At 34.0% G+C, this 16,186-nt stretch overlaps 1 long non-coding RNA gene across 1 annotated transcript in view; it reads right to left on the bottom strand.

Annotated features, from left to right (window-relative positions):
• Positions 1 to 16,186, bottom strand: part of LOC107594047 (uncharacterized) — a 23,136-nt gene that overhangs the window by 5,797 nt on the left and 1,153 nt on the right. The window lies entirely within an intron of this gene.

Raw genomic sequence — 16,186 nt, 5'->3', positions numbered from 1 at the left:
TTTATTTATATATATATTTATATACATAGACACACATGCATGTATATATTTAAGAAAAATAAGTTTTGCTTATATATTAAATATATGTATATATATAAATTAAATTATTTGAATGTAAATATATACATGTAAATATTTTTAAATATATACTGTATGTGTTTGTAAATAATAAATATACACAGTACACATATGTAAAAAAAAAAAAGTTTATTCTGGATGCGATTAATCATGAAAATAATAATAATTATATATATATATATATATATATAATTATTATTATTTAAATTTTTTCATTAGCAGTATATTTTCTAAGTCCTAGAAAAATATAATAATAATATTTTTAATATATAAACTTGTAATAATGCTATAATTTATTTACTTTTATATTTTTATATATATTTAATATTTTGATTTGAAATAACAGCTGGAAATTATGCCGCTCTGATGCAGCATGACAGCTACATTCATAAACACTTTTGCTGGAAAACGATAAACGATGGCATATGGTGCAAAACATCGCTGATTTGTTAGTCATTTTCAACCCATTCTTAAAGATGTTTCCAAGACTATTAGTCAGTCTTGCACTTATGTAAATAACGTTATATTGTCAACATTTAAATCAGCAGAATTCACAACACTATTACGTTGCGTGTTTTAATGCAGTGAGGAGCGTCCAGTTATCTTGAAAATCAAAAATACGTGGCACATTTTAATTAAAATCGTACCTACTGACATTACAAACAAACGAGTCGAGAAAAAGACGTTCAAAATTGATGTTAATTGCAGTTCATTAATCACACTGGAAATAGAAGGTCAAGGCAAGGCAAATATAGAAGGTCATCTGGTATTCCATGCAAACAGGAAATTCACATACTGTGCACACTATACACACTGTATACTGCAGGTAGAGTTGATATAGTCTGATAGTAAGCTATACTGAATGTAACCTGCATATGCATGGCGAAACAGTACACTACCATAACACTTACAATTGCTGCAATATATTATGCGTACAGTAGAATACTTATAAAACATACTATTTTTCTCAAAATAAACAGAACTTGATGTACGGAATACTGTATCCCACAATGCAATGCATATCCATCTCCAATGCAAGAAGACTTATTAGACAAGATTAGAGGACACACTGTATTTCAAATGCAATAAATAAATAAAAACATACAAATAAAAGATAAGGATTCGATCAAAATAAATAAACAAAAGCTTATTGCGTGGAATTTTGCATCCCACATTGCAATGCACTTTCATCTCCAGTGTGATGCATTCAACGTGGCAAGGTTATGTGACAACAAAATATTAGAAACGTTTAGCATAGAAAACAACACGTAATAATAACATTTACAAGATCAAAGGACATAGCGAGAACACAGCTCTGTCCCGAAAATCCTCTCGGGCCGGCCCAGGACCTGCGGGCCATCCTTATTTTTGAGCCCTAAAAAAAGTGTCACATTTTCAAAGCCGAAGCAGAACGTGACCACATCAGGTTGAGGGCATAAAATGCCTCTTAAATGTAACTAATTGCCACAACCTTTCTCCTGACCTCATTCTTGCACGTAATGAATCACCATGTGGCAATGAAGAAACCCTTGACCATAAATAAGTGGACTAACAGGAAACAAATGTATCAACAACACAGCCAGAGGCCTGGCATTTCACTGACACCGACTTCTATTTCCCTTCTCCATTAGGGCACGACCGCTCTGTCTCGGACGGGTGGCGTTCTCCCTCTCACCTCTCTTGTTTTGTTCCTAATGTACTGGCAAAGGTAGACTTCATTAGTCCCTGCATGCACCAAACACATTTATGTCCCCCCTCTCATTTCCTCCTTTTCATTGCACCATGATACATCAGCATGCTCATAGCAGTGTGGGGGGGGGTCTTGTGAACTTGGTAGTTGCTTGTTGAGGGTGAGTGCCACCTTGTGGCCGGTCGGCGTCGGGACACACAAGACAGCCTATCATTGTCTGCAGTTCAAACAGCCCCTCAAGAAACAGATAAAACAAACAGACACGTTTTATCAAGAGACAAAATCGCACAAACCAGATAAGCGCCCTGGAGAGGAATCCAAAAACTCTCTTCTCAGTAGAAGCTCTGTGAGTCATCAGCGACGTGTGCAAATGAAGGAAACTGTTTTCATGTGTGCGTGCCATCACAGGTGTGAGCGAACGTGCTCATTATTGCCAATTCCTGTAGGCCTACTTTTAGAAAACAAGCTCTGCGTGCTCGTACAGGGGATTTATGTTTGCGACAGGGGACATTGACGGATCGTGTCAGACGGTGGAATTGCAGGTTGTTGCGTCCCTCCTGTCACCAGACTCATCTGTCTGGGAGGTGGCCGTACCTGCGAGGCACAGCGCGCTCCTCCTCCTGCTGAGGGATCACACGGGAACGGCTGCCAGATGAAGCCGCCCGGTCTTGCTCACCTGCTCCCCGCGACTCTGTGTGTTTTTCAGTCATTATAGTCACGGGGCCGTGATGAAGCGGGGAGAAGCCGCAGAAACCAGAGGAGCTATTTGTCAGCTATGTGTGAGGTCAACAAGCGAGTTGCAACAAAAGTCAAATTGGCAATGTCTACAGAAACTTCAGTGGTGGCCTTCAAAGGCAGTCAGAATACTTACTTACTACTAGCATACTGTGCAATACTATTTAAAGAATAATGTGAAACAGTATGCAATGATAACATTTCAAACCATTACACTGCTGTTGTATTACATGCTTGTTTAATGCATGGGGAAGCTCAAGTTTTCTGGAAAATTCTATATTATTTGCATTTTTAATCCAACTTTGTATAAAAATGCTGCTACTCTTGGCATTACAATTAAATGAGTCAGGGGATAATATATATATATATATATATATATATATATATAAGAACTAGCAGTTCATTCATCATACTGGAAATAAAGTCAAGGTAGATGTAATTGGAATTTTTCGGAATTTATGAAAAAATGCACATCCTGTGCACAGCATGCACACTGCATACTTCAGATCAGTAACAAGTGTGTTCCTACACTATATTAAATGTGTGTGCACGCATTTCTGCACAGCTATGTTCAGAATCAAATACTACTTACGATTGCAGTATGTAGTAAGTATACAAATTTTTAATCAACGCTTAGAATACCCATAAATATACTACTTTTGCAAGAAGAGCAGTATAAAACAGAATGCATAGAATTTTGGATTTCACAATGCAACACACTTGACTTGACCTTTCATCTCAAGTGTGATTAATGAACTGGAAGTAGCTTAATATGAGCTGTGACCTATAGATTCATTATTTGATAGGACTGGCAAATATTCAGACATTTTAGACAACACTGGATTAAAAATAAAAAAGTAAATGATAAAAAGATTTTCAAAACAAATTGAACTAAAATTAAACCAAACAACGAGACTAAATTAACCATGCATGAATGAACAATAAATAAATAAATACATTCCAAGATAAATTAAACTCAAATTAATCTAAAAATCCAAACTGATTTAATGCAATGTATTCAATGTACTGATATATAGATAAATACATAGATTATTAAATGAATGATAATTATCAATTTATTTACCAATTAAATAGCCAATTTAAATTAAATGTGTAATGCATTGATAGATTAATAAATACATTTTTTAGATTATTAAATTATTATTATTTTAGATTATTAAGATTATTAAATGAATGATAAATATCTATCAATTTATTTATCAATAAATTGAAAAATACATAAATGAACAAATAAATACATTTCAAATATAAATTAAACTGAAATTAAATTAAATAAGCAAACTGAATTAAACATGCAATGTACTGACAAATTAATAAATAAATAAATTCATAAATGATAATTATCTATCAATTTATGTATCTATCAATCAATTGATAAATAAATTTAATATTTCCAAAATAAATTAAACTAAATTACCAAACAGAAATAAACATCCAATCTATTGATAGACAATAAAATAAATTAAAATGATTTCCAAAATAAATTAAACTAAAGAACCAAGCTGAATCAACCATGTAATGTGCTTATAAATAAATAAATAAACTCATTTAAACAAGTTGTATGTTGAGGTGACAATTCGTACAAGTAACAAACATCGGGTCATGTAACAACATTACATAGGCCTATTATTTGCCTAGACAGAATATTTTTATAGTACATAGTATACAATGTATACAGTACAGTATTCAATCAGTAGTAATTAGTTTTCCATTCTGAAAACAACCACAGTCAGATTCTCAGGCAATTACTCTTCTATCTATCGCCCCCTGTAGGTGAACAGTGGCTGTCTGTCAGCCCTCACATATCTCTAGCCAGCACCAATATTAGCTGCTGCATTTGTAATTCTTTGCCTTACAACACCACAACTACATCCGATCCAATACATCAGAAGATTTCAGACCATTAATCTCAAAGTCTTCCACACCACCACCACCATCCCGTCTGCAAATCCAATCAAAGCAAGTCACAACTCCAGGAGATTACGACCATTTCATTTTAAGTGTAGAAATTTCCAGAGAACTGAATGCTCGGTGTGGCCCAGCCCCCACTGCCAACGCTCCGGCGGGTTTGAGGATGCTTTATGGTGGGCAATTCAGCTGCAGCTGCTATCTGCACCATCTCAGGAATGACCGCGCTTGGAATCAAGTGCAATAAAGCAGACTGGAAGAGGAGGAGGGGGAGAGGAATAGAAAGAGGAAACAAAAGAGAGCTAGTTCGTCTGGAGTCGACCATTTAGGGGGAAAGAAGGGGGAGTGGGTCACTGCCCTCACTTTTTTACCCAAACGGCGAGGAGAGAATGCCACACACATTCACACAAACCTCCGAGCAAAAGGCTCACACCGCGAGCCATCGGAGGTTTGCTGTTTGTTTTCACAGGACTGGCTAAGAAGGGCACAGACCTACGTTTTTCCACTTGCTCACATTGTACATACAAACTTTACAGTCTGGTCTCTCTCCATCGGGTCTAGTGGTCTGGGCCTCAGGAAATCCCCTCCAAAAGGAGAGCGAGCTGTTATTTATGTCTCCTACCCTAAAAAGAGTGCTTTATAGCCTGCGTCAAATAAGAGCAAAGGGGAAAGGGGAGCCCGAGGATGAGCTACTGAAACACAGAGTTAGAAAAAGCAAGTGTGAGAATATATTCAAGTCACATTAATGTCTCATTAGGTTTATATTTTTGCATTGCTTCAAAAAAGTCACAAATCTGCCATAGCTTTTATTTGTTGCTAATAACTGTTGTTTTTGATATTATTATTAATAACTAATCCCTCTTTTCAAACCATTAGTCAATAAATACTTGGTAAACATGAAGTTTCTATAGAACGGGATGTGATGGAAGCGATGTTGTCCGAGTAGGTGAGTTATTAACTCTATAATTAGGATAATTCCCACCAGTTTGACCCTTATTGAATCAGAATGAGCTTTATTGCCAGGTATGTTGTTTACACATATGAGGAATTTGTTTTAGTGACAGAAGCTCCACAGTGCGACAGAATGACAGTGACAAGACAAGACACAGATAACATAAAGAATAATATACAAATATACAAAATAGACAATGTGCAAAATAGCAAAAACACAATATACAAAATAGACAATTTAGTATGACAGGGTAACAAGTCAATCACATTGACTTGAAGGTATACTATATTTTAGGACCTTGACGAGAACAAAACAGAGTGTGTTTTGGGCCAGTAAAAAACTGTCACTTGCACTATTGGGCCAGTGTTATATACATATATTTGTACATTTGGTTATCTGGTTAACAAAGATAAGGTTGTTGAAACTGTAAGAATGGCTAGGGACAAAAATGACAAACCATTCAATAATATTTTGTCATATAAGCCATTTTGTCCAGCTAAAGTGTCTATTAATTAATGAAGACATGGTATTTAAATGTATAATTTACAGCTTTTATTGCAAATTTTCTTTACTAAAGAAAAGCTAGCATTTGTTGAAAATGCGTAAAAATTTGTAAAAATCTATATATTTTTAAATAATAAAAAAAGCAAATAATAAATATAAAAAGCAAAAATAAATACAAGAATAATTTTAAATAAACAGTGAAATTATACATTCATATATTATACAAACATATAGGCTACATACACCATTCAAATGTTTTTTTTTTATGAATACTTTTATTCACTAAAAGTGACATTTATAATGTTACAAAAATCTATTTAAATTATATTTATAAAATAAATGGTTCTTTTCAACTTCGTATTTATCAAAGAATACTGAAAACAAAAAGATCAGTTTCCACAAAAATATTCAGCAGCACAACTAAAAAAATGTTGAAAAATGAAGAAGAAATGTTTCTAAAAGTACTATTAGAATGATTTCTGAAGGATCATGTGACACTGGAGTAACGATGCTGAAAACTTCATCACAGAAATAAATTACATTTTACATGATATTCAAATAGAAAACAGCTATTTTAAACTGTAATAATATTACACAAGATTACAGTCCTTGGTAAGCATAAGAGACTTATTTCAAAAGCATTAAACGATTTTAATGACTCCAAACATTTACACAGTGTATAATATTAAAAATCTAAACGTAAACATCAAATTAAAAATGTATATGATTTGGGTCCAGTAAAAACATTTGCAGGGCCAATAGTAATTTGGACTACTGGTCCAAGAGGGCACAAGCAGAAAAAATCTTTACTTTTGAGCCCTGTGCTGCTGTCTCTCATTTCAGACAAAAACTGCCTGCAAGCGTATGTGTATATGTGAAATGAAAACACACATTGGGAATCATAAATCTGCGGGTGTGAGATCGTCAGAGACACATGAGACAGACCTGTGCCATGTTTAGACTGGGTCCAGATGTACCCGCCTGCAGCTGAGGAGGTTCGGCGCTGCCTCGCCCCGCAAAGAGCCGGACACTTAACCACTTACCAAACAATACCTCGAAGTTCTGCCTGACACACGAGACACGCCGTACCTGCAGGCAGCACGAGGACAATGACAAGCAACCACTAACAATGTAACAATGGTAACAAATACTGTTACCTCGAACACTACGTTCGCTTTTATGTAATATAAGAGTAGGACATCGCTATCAACGCTAGAACATCGCATGGCTAAAGATTATTTCTCACTAACGTGCTTGTCCCACTTCTGTGCTACTCAAAGAATGAATGGAGGGTGGATCGTAAACACCCACAGGTATAAAATCAACACGTCTCCTGGCAGCGCTCACATCCAGACTCTCTAAGTGCTCTGAGTGGGTTTAGTGTTTCAATGACTCATTCTCAATCTGCTTCAACGTCCTCTTCGGTATCACAGACCGATTCATCAGCTCAGCTCCATTCACTGGGTCAAATGCAGGTGCGCTTCTGTTGAGACTGAGGCAAATATTCACTTTTGAGGCATTATAAAACATGCCTACAACTTTTCTTGCCATTGATTTTTTTTTTTGCCACTTTTAATTGATGAGTGAAGCTGGTTTAAACACAAAACTCAATACTTTATATGAATTAAAAATATATATAATAGAAATATAAAATATGAGTTAAAGCAGGTTTACAAGTAAGGGCACACTGATATAAAAACGGGTAAGTCAATAATTATTTTCATGATATGGCCAATAATCATATTAAAATTCTTTACTATTTTGTGTAATAAATTAAAGAAATAAATCAATTTACAATTTACAGTAAAACTTACAATTTACAATAAAACACATAACAACTAAAATCAGCCATTTTAAATGCTATTTATTTTAATGTACAGTATGAAAAATGGACATTGTTTCTCCAATGGTGTTATTAAAGTATGTGTGTTTTTAACTTTAACAGTAATATTAACAAAAACAAAGGAAAATTAGCATTCACAATTAAATGAAATCAATTAAATTGTTTAAAAATTCTAATAATCAACTGAGAACCTAAATTATAGTAATAATAATTAGCTAACAAAACTTTTTTCCAGTTCTATGGCCTGTTTCATTTATTACACTACCATTCAAAAATGTTGTTATGTTTTTGAAATAAGGCTGCATTTATTTGATCAAACTCACAGTAAAAACATTAATACTGTAAAATTTAAATCAACTTTTCTTTTTGAGTACAGTTTAAAATGTAATGTATTTCGTCTTCAGTGCCACATGATCCTTCAAATATCATTCTAAAAATGCAGATTTTGTGCTCAGGAAATATTTATTACTATTATTTAATGTTGAAAACAGTTGTGCTGCTTAATATTTTTGCTGAATCCATGTTTTTTTTTTTCAGGACTCTTTGATGAACCGAAACCATTATTTGAAATTAAAATGTTACAGTTTAAACATCACTTTTGTTTATTTTAATGCATCCTTGTCGAAATTTATTTTTTTTTAATCTTACTGACCACAAACTTTTAAATGGTAACACATGAAAAAGAAAAAAAAGGTACATCCAATGTTGTACAATAGAGCTGAGAATATAAATCTAACTACTTGAAGAACAAAAACGGATGACAGATACAATCCGCTTCAGCTCGTCTGCAATAAAACATGGGTAACTCTTACTACGAGAGGGTTTATGAGCTACATATTTCAATAAAATGATATTAAACTCATAAAAGTAATAACAGCAAGCTCTGTCCATGCTGGTGGCCTCCGTCTGAGGCTCGAGCGGAGTTTAGCAGAACCTCCGGTACACAAAAACAGAGCGGCGCACACATGTAAACACGTGTGCAAACCCCAGTGCACAAAAGTGGCACGCACGCTCTGATTTACAGCGGAGTAAACGATTTAAGCTGCACGTCTCGCTCTAACACCTAAACACCTGACAGCCCTCTCATAAATAAGGTTAGCCAGAGCCTCCTGTGTAATTTACACCTACACTATCTCTTAAACTAACATGTAACAGGTTCATCTGCCATATTTCAGAACCACAGGCTGAGAAACCGCCCGGGAAAGATGAATGAGTTGGATGGGCATTAAGAGAGAGAGAGAGAGTACAAATGTGCAGTTGTGACGGGCTGAGGTGCGTGAACTTCAAAAGCCTACAGCGGATCTGTTTTGGATGTGGAGGCCATGTTGGCTGCGTTCAGGCCCGGCGCAGGCTTAGCTTGCGTTCCTGTGAAAGCGCTCCAGGCCTGAGGCGCAGCCGCAATAACGGCTGACAGCAACATCAAGGCCTCACATCTCCCATCATAAATCCTCCTGCCCTCATTCTTCTTCTCTCATGCGGTGAAATGCATCTTTGTCCCATAAGGATGATTTATTTAGGAGAAATCTATAAGGTGCGCCAGTCGCTTCACAGCACGGGGCTCTGCGTACAAGAGGAAGGGAGAAAACCAGACCCCCAAATCAAGGCAAAGCCTGCGTGCCATTTCTACAAGCAAACCTAGTTATGTGGAGAATTAATATGATCCATCTCTCAGAATAAAAACATCTGAATTTGAAAACAACAGCACAGCGTATGACAAACTACCACTGACTGTAATAAAAAGGAAGCTGACTGTAATAAAAAGGAAGTGAACATGCTGAAATCGACACAGAATAAATTATGCCTCCTACAGGCTGACTTTAAAACTGCAGTATATACAAACACGCAAGAAGGAGACCAGAGAGCCTTTTAAACATTTTATATAGACTATACAAGCTTATATTTCCCTTAGCTCTGGGACTGACACAGTCTAAGAACACTGTATTTATTTTTAAAGTAAAAAAAAAAAAAGAAGTGTTTATTTATTCAATTTTTAATTCATTTTTTTAAAATAAAATTTCTGCTTTTCTGAAGTAAAATTCAATTCAGTATTTTAATTCAGTGTGTTACTGTTTCTTTGTAATTGTGAAAAATACCATATAATATTACTTTTCAAAAATAAATATTATAGTTAAAAATGGAATCTTTCAAAGTATAGGAAGCTTTCTGAATATTTGTCCATTTAAAATATTTTTTTAAATATTAATATGGGATTCTCCTTCAAAGTATGAGAAGCTTCCTGAAACTTTCTGTCAGTTTAAAATATTTGAGAAAATTCATAAAAAATAAATAAATAAATAATAATAATAATAATATAGGATCTCTTCTAAAGTATGAGATGCTCTCTAAATATTTGTGTCAACTTATATATATTTTTAATGTATAAATAAATTTTAATTTTAATTAATTAATTTCAAATTAATCCTTTTATCCATTTAGCGATTGTTGTTGGACAACCTATGTGCATACAAACCAAAATCACAAAATTGGCAAAATACCATACATAAGATCTATAAAAAAATAATACGGGTAAGAAGCTTTTTCAATGTCCCCCCCCCCCCCTTTTTATTTCTATTGTGGGAGTTTCTGCCGCAATATTATAGCTGTTTGTGAAATTTACTAGCACTTTTTGAGTGAAAATTGTTTCTGCACCATTTTTTTCAGTGAATCTTAGTTCCTCATAACATGCTCTGATAGTCCCCTCCAAGCTCACCAGACCCTGAAGAAGCACAGCGGCCCTACACACCTTTGATTTGCAATCTGCATGTTAATTCCCAGCGTTTTATTGCCAATTGGAAATTTAGCACCATGAAAAATAAGCACTAATGCCAGTGCCGGAAATGTAAATTAATGGATGTGGTTGCTAGGTAACCAAGCACACATCCTGAAAGGCAAATTATTAATTCAATACGAAGCGAGAGACTACCTGGTAATTAATGTTTAGCTATAAATTTTCTGTACCTTACAGTCTGTGTATATCTGGTGCGGTTTGATGCAGCTGTTCACGTATGAAGTAATGTAATCGAGACGTGTCTCTAAATGCTCTGCCTGTCATCTGTCAGAAATCTAGCCTATAACAACTGGTTCAACCTGCCTTGTGGTTTGGAAAACTGTGTTTGTGAGAACTATACTGTGGGTAATACAATAAATATTCAATAAAAGCTTGAAATGGTAAATCAAAGAAACATTTTTACTGTCATAATATCATAGTTACATTTAAAAATATATCATGGGATCTCTGTCAAAGTGTAGGAAGTTTTCTGAACCTTTCTATTAATTTACAGTATTGAAAATATTATTAATAATAATAATAATAATAAGGGATATTCTTTAAAGTGTAAGATGCTTTCTGAATCTTTCTGCCAGTTTTTAAAAAACAAAAATTAATTGGCAGAAAGATTCAGAAATTCTTTAATTTTTCTGTCATTTAAAACAGTAACAATAATAAATAATAATAATAATAATAATAGCAATTGTTGAAAGTATAAAATGTTTTCTGAAATCCTGTGAATTTAAAATTATTATTATTAATAACAAATAATATGATCTGATATGAATTTATGATATGATCTGTTATGATTTACTTTTTAATATTAAGAGAAAATCTGTATGCATACTAATTAAAGACACCAAATAAAAACTTATTATACCACAGTTTTTCCAAAAATACCATAGTTTTGATATTGATATTTAAATAAAAAAAAATATATATAAAATAATATAATATAAAATAAAATGTATTTATCTCTTTTTGATGACTGTTTTGGGACAGCCTGCATGTTTACTATCTAAACGCACCAAAAATACTGTATTCTCATGGAAGTAAAATGCTTTAGGTTCCAGTTTCTCATCATTAGACACTTCCTGTATTCCCCCTACTCACAAAAAAAACTGAGAAGATGAGGAACGTCATGACTGGATCAACTCCAGCCAGCTCAAACCACAAGACCATCTTGAATGTCTACAGTAAAACTCTCTGCAGCACAAAGGAAGACAGCAGGCCTCATCACTGGGCTCTCAATTCCGAGAAGCAGAGACTTGGACCTGATATTGTCCGGTTCGATCCAGAACATCCACCATCTGTAACAGCTGGATGTCAGCCGGTTAAGAGTGAGAACATTTGGAGGAGGTCCATCAAAAACAGGGCCTGAAATTCAGGTTTGAACAAGATTCAAAAATCACAACTTGGACCCTACTTTGCCAGCGTTATCACGTAGATTGACTAAACACAAAATCTCATAGATGCCCAGACAACACACGTTATTCCCAGACAGAGCATCTGGCCGACTGCAGACCTTCAATCCAGCATCAACAAACAACTCGGGTGGAAATGTTCGGCATCCTCCACACAAAGGCAAACAAACCTGTGGCTCCAAACATTTTGAGAGTAGGTGAGCTATGCTACTTGGTTGGAAAAGAAAGAGACATTTTTAACCTTCGTGACATTCGAAAACACGCGACTGACACAAGAGCTGAAAACACAGACGCACAGCCAAAAAAAATGATGACTTCAAAATCCCTGATTTATAAGACTCGCCTAATCCTCCGCAAATTTGAAGAGAAATGGCATTTTGATCCCATGCACTACAATAGGAAGACAATATGGAAGTAAGAGATTAAAATGACTAGTTATGTCACTGAATATTGTTCCGACCAGACAAAGGTCAAATAATTATTTGTTCAAGAAAATAAAAGGCTCTCATTACTCAGCAGGCTTACATTCCAAATGTCTGAAATTAATTTTGTTCTCCACTTTTTACCTGGAATAAGGAAAATATCTAATATTTTTTGAAAATTAAATATTTTAATGCTTAAATCACATTGATGCAATTTCTGCTATAGAGATGAAAAGGTGAAATATTTTGAACATTATATGTGACCCGGGACCACAAAACCAGTCATAAGAATTAAAATTTAAAAAAATATATTTATACATCATCTGAAAGCTGAATAAATAAGCCTTCAATTGATGTATGGTTTGTTAGAATATGAAAATATTTGGCCGAGATACAACTATTTGAAAATGGAATCCGAGGGTGCAAAAAAATCTAAATATTGAGAAAATTGTCTTTAAAGTTGTCCAAATGAAGTCCTTAGCAATGCATTTTACTAATAAAAAATTAACTTCAATCCAGCATCAACAAACAACTCGGGTGGAAATGTTCGGCATCCTCCACACAAAGGCAAACAAACCTGTGGCTCCAAACATTTTGAGAGTAGGTGAGCTATGCTACTTGGTTGGAAAAGAAAGAGACATTTTTAACCTTCGTGACATTCGAAAACACGCGACTGACACAAGAGCTGAAAACACAGACGCACAGCCAAAAAAAATGATGACTTCAAAATCCCTGATTTATAAGACTCGCCTAATCCTCCGCAAATTTGAAGAGAAATGGCATTTTGATCCCATGCACTACAATAGGAAGACAATATGGAAGTAAGAGATTAAAATGACTAGTTATGTCACTGAATATTGTTCCGACCAGACAAAGGTCAAATAATTATTTGTTCAAGAAAATAAAAGGCTCTCATTACTCAGCAGGCTTACATTCCAAATGTCTGAAATTAATTTTGTTCTCCACTTTTTACCTGGAATAAGGAAAATATCTAATATTTTTTGAAAATTAAATATTTTAATGCTTAAATCACATTGATGCAATTTCTGCTATAGAGATGAAAAGGTGAAATATTTTGAACATTATATGTGACCCGGGACCACAAAACCAGTCATAAGAATTAAAATTTAAAAAAATATATTTATACATCATCTGAAAGCTGAATAAATAAGCCTTCAATTGATGTATGGTTTGTTAGAATATGAAAATATTTGGCCGAGATACAACTATTTGAAAATGGAATCCGAGGGTGCAAAAAAATCTAAATATTGAGAAAATTGTCTTTAAAGTTGTCCAAATGAAGTCCTTAGCAATGCATTTTACTAATAAAAAATTAAGTTTTGATATATTTACGGTAGGAAATTTACAAAATATCTTCATGACACATGATCTTTACTTAATACCCTATGATTTTTGGCATAAAAGAAACATTTATAATTTTGACTCATACAATGTATTGTTGGCTCTTGCTACAAATATATCTGTGCTACTTATGACTTATGGTTTTGTGCTCCAGTGTCACATATATATATATATATATTTTTTTTTTTATATTTTCAAGTGATTGTGGCTTTAGGTTTAAATAATAACCCTGATCCATCATTGTTCCATGTATATCACCTGTTTATTAAAATGTTTGTATACGAGCATCCTTCTTTGTGACAAAATATAGTACGTCTAATATTAAGCATCGAAAAAGCTTGTTTTCAATTCATTCTTTTTCATTCCAGTCATTTATTAAGAGGTTTATTTATTTATTTGAAATTTTGTATATTACCTGCCTAAGATGTAAATAAAACGAGGGTGGAAATTCACAAGGTTAATGGGAATCATTCTTTCACCTTTTAATCAGCTTCAGATGCGCTTCACACTGATCTAAAAGTGCCCTCTGGTGGCCGTTTGTACCACAATACTACAACACAGCAACTGACCATTGCCAGTAATCATAACATCAGGTTTGCTCTGACAATGTTTAATAAAACCTACCAAAAGGTTTAGTTTTTTCTATAAAAAAGCTGCAATAACGATCCACGGTGAATTGCTGTTAAAGAGAGATTTGTTGAAAAACCCAAGCAAGATATATCATCTCTATTTTTGTTTTCTGATGCATTGACACTTTTTTCTTTAAGAAATGTGGAATGCAAGAAGACCAATGACAGGCCTTTCTAACATTCACCACATTCAAAAATATAACAATACTCCTACTATGGTTATTGTAACTACTGAAAAAACATCGATAAAACAACATGTAAACTTTAATTTCATTCTTTTTAATGTCTAAATTAACTAATTGTAGCCTACCCGCTGTAGTTTTTTGGTTTACTGGTTATCATTATCATTTGTAAGGGTGATTTAACCATAATGCAACACAACAACCTACTTGGTTTATGTTTACTAGCATTTTCTCTTCACGAGGATGCTGAACTTCTTATATAGCTGTTGCCAACACAATAGATTTGCCATTTTCTATGTATGTTTTTTATAGGAAAGAGTCTTCAGAAGAACAGACATCTCTGTTATATTATTTGAATACACATTTGAATATACATTTGAATACAGTTGCTATTGATTTTGACTCTATACTTAAAACGATCAATACTATACTCACATACTTAGCTTGTCATGTTTCACTCATCACACTGAGGAAACTGCACAAGTTACACATTTTAATAAAAAAATTAACTTGTCAGCGCCCTCTGGTGCCCGTCAAACACCCGCTTTTGTGCGTGTGTGTGTGTGTGTCTGATGTGATAGACATTTGTATCCCATTCCATCCTCAATCTTCACATGAATACATTTCTCTGTGTGCTCATATTTTTCTTTCAACAAAAACAAAACCTGACCATAGCTGCACTGTCCGATAAAATAAATAACTGAATGATAAAAAAACATTACAAATGATCATAAGTTTCAATGTATTAGCCTATTTGATGACAAAAACCCAAATTACCTTTAGTTTATATTATATATATATATATAGCTTATATATAGGTAAAAGAGATTATAATCTCATTGTCATTCTGATTATTTAATTTAACTTTTTAGAAATTCTATTTAATAAATATCTATTCTCTGATATTTAATAAATGGACTTTATTGAATAAATACATTTTATGTAATTGCATCACATTAAGATAAGTTTATGATTATTTTACTTACATTACAGATTCAAATAAATACATGAGTTATTGTGAATAAACGTTGAATAGATGCCAGAATTACTAACATCAAATGAAAATAGGAGCACATTACATCAACTGTGGCTATTTACAGGAGTGAACATGCCCTTAAGTACCCAATCCGTCTTCATTCACAAGCTCATAACTCTGTATAGAGCGCCGTTTGGCCTCTGTCCCACCGGTGCCAACTCTGATATAGTAACAGACGTTTGTCAGCACTCCACTCACAATGCCAGAGGATCTTACTAGTATTTCAAGTAACATTTTAGCAGTTTGTTGAAACCTCTCTTCTACAGGTTTCATCTGACGGCGAACAGCACATTATCCTAAATGCAAGTCCTGCTCAGAAGGCCAGAGGGCAGTCGGTCTACAGCAGACACCACATCACATCACATCCACACAAACTACAACCAGAGCAGCAACCGAATGAAAAACATAGCCTACATATAGTTTAGACACTTAATGCACACATAAACATGTCTTAAAGTCACGTCATTGATAAAAAAATCAGACTATGTGGAGTTTATTTTAAAGAAAGATTCTGTAGCACAAGCACAATTTCCATACGTCACAAAAATATGGTTGTTAAATATTAAAGGGGTCATATGATGCTTTTTTAAAGATCATTATTTGGTGTAACAGAATATGTTGACATGTTTTAAT

Source organism: Sinocyclocheilus grahami, unplaced genomic scaffold (genome assembly GCF_001515645.1).
Source record: "Sinocyclocheilus grahami isolate Dianchi unplaced genomic scaffold, SAMN03320097.WGS_v1.1 scaffold178.1, whole genome shotgun sequence".
NCBI classification, from domain to species: domain Eukaryota; kingdom Metazoa; phylum Chordata; class Actinopteri; order Cypriniformes; family Cyprinidae; genus Sinocyclocheilus; species Sinocyclocheilus grahami.
Note: the sequence above shows the minus strand (reverse complement) of the source record. Positions and strands in the feature narration are given on the sequence as shown.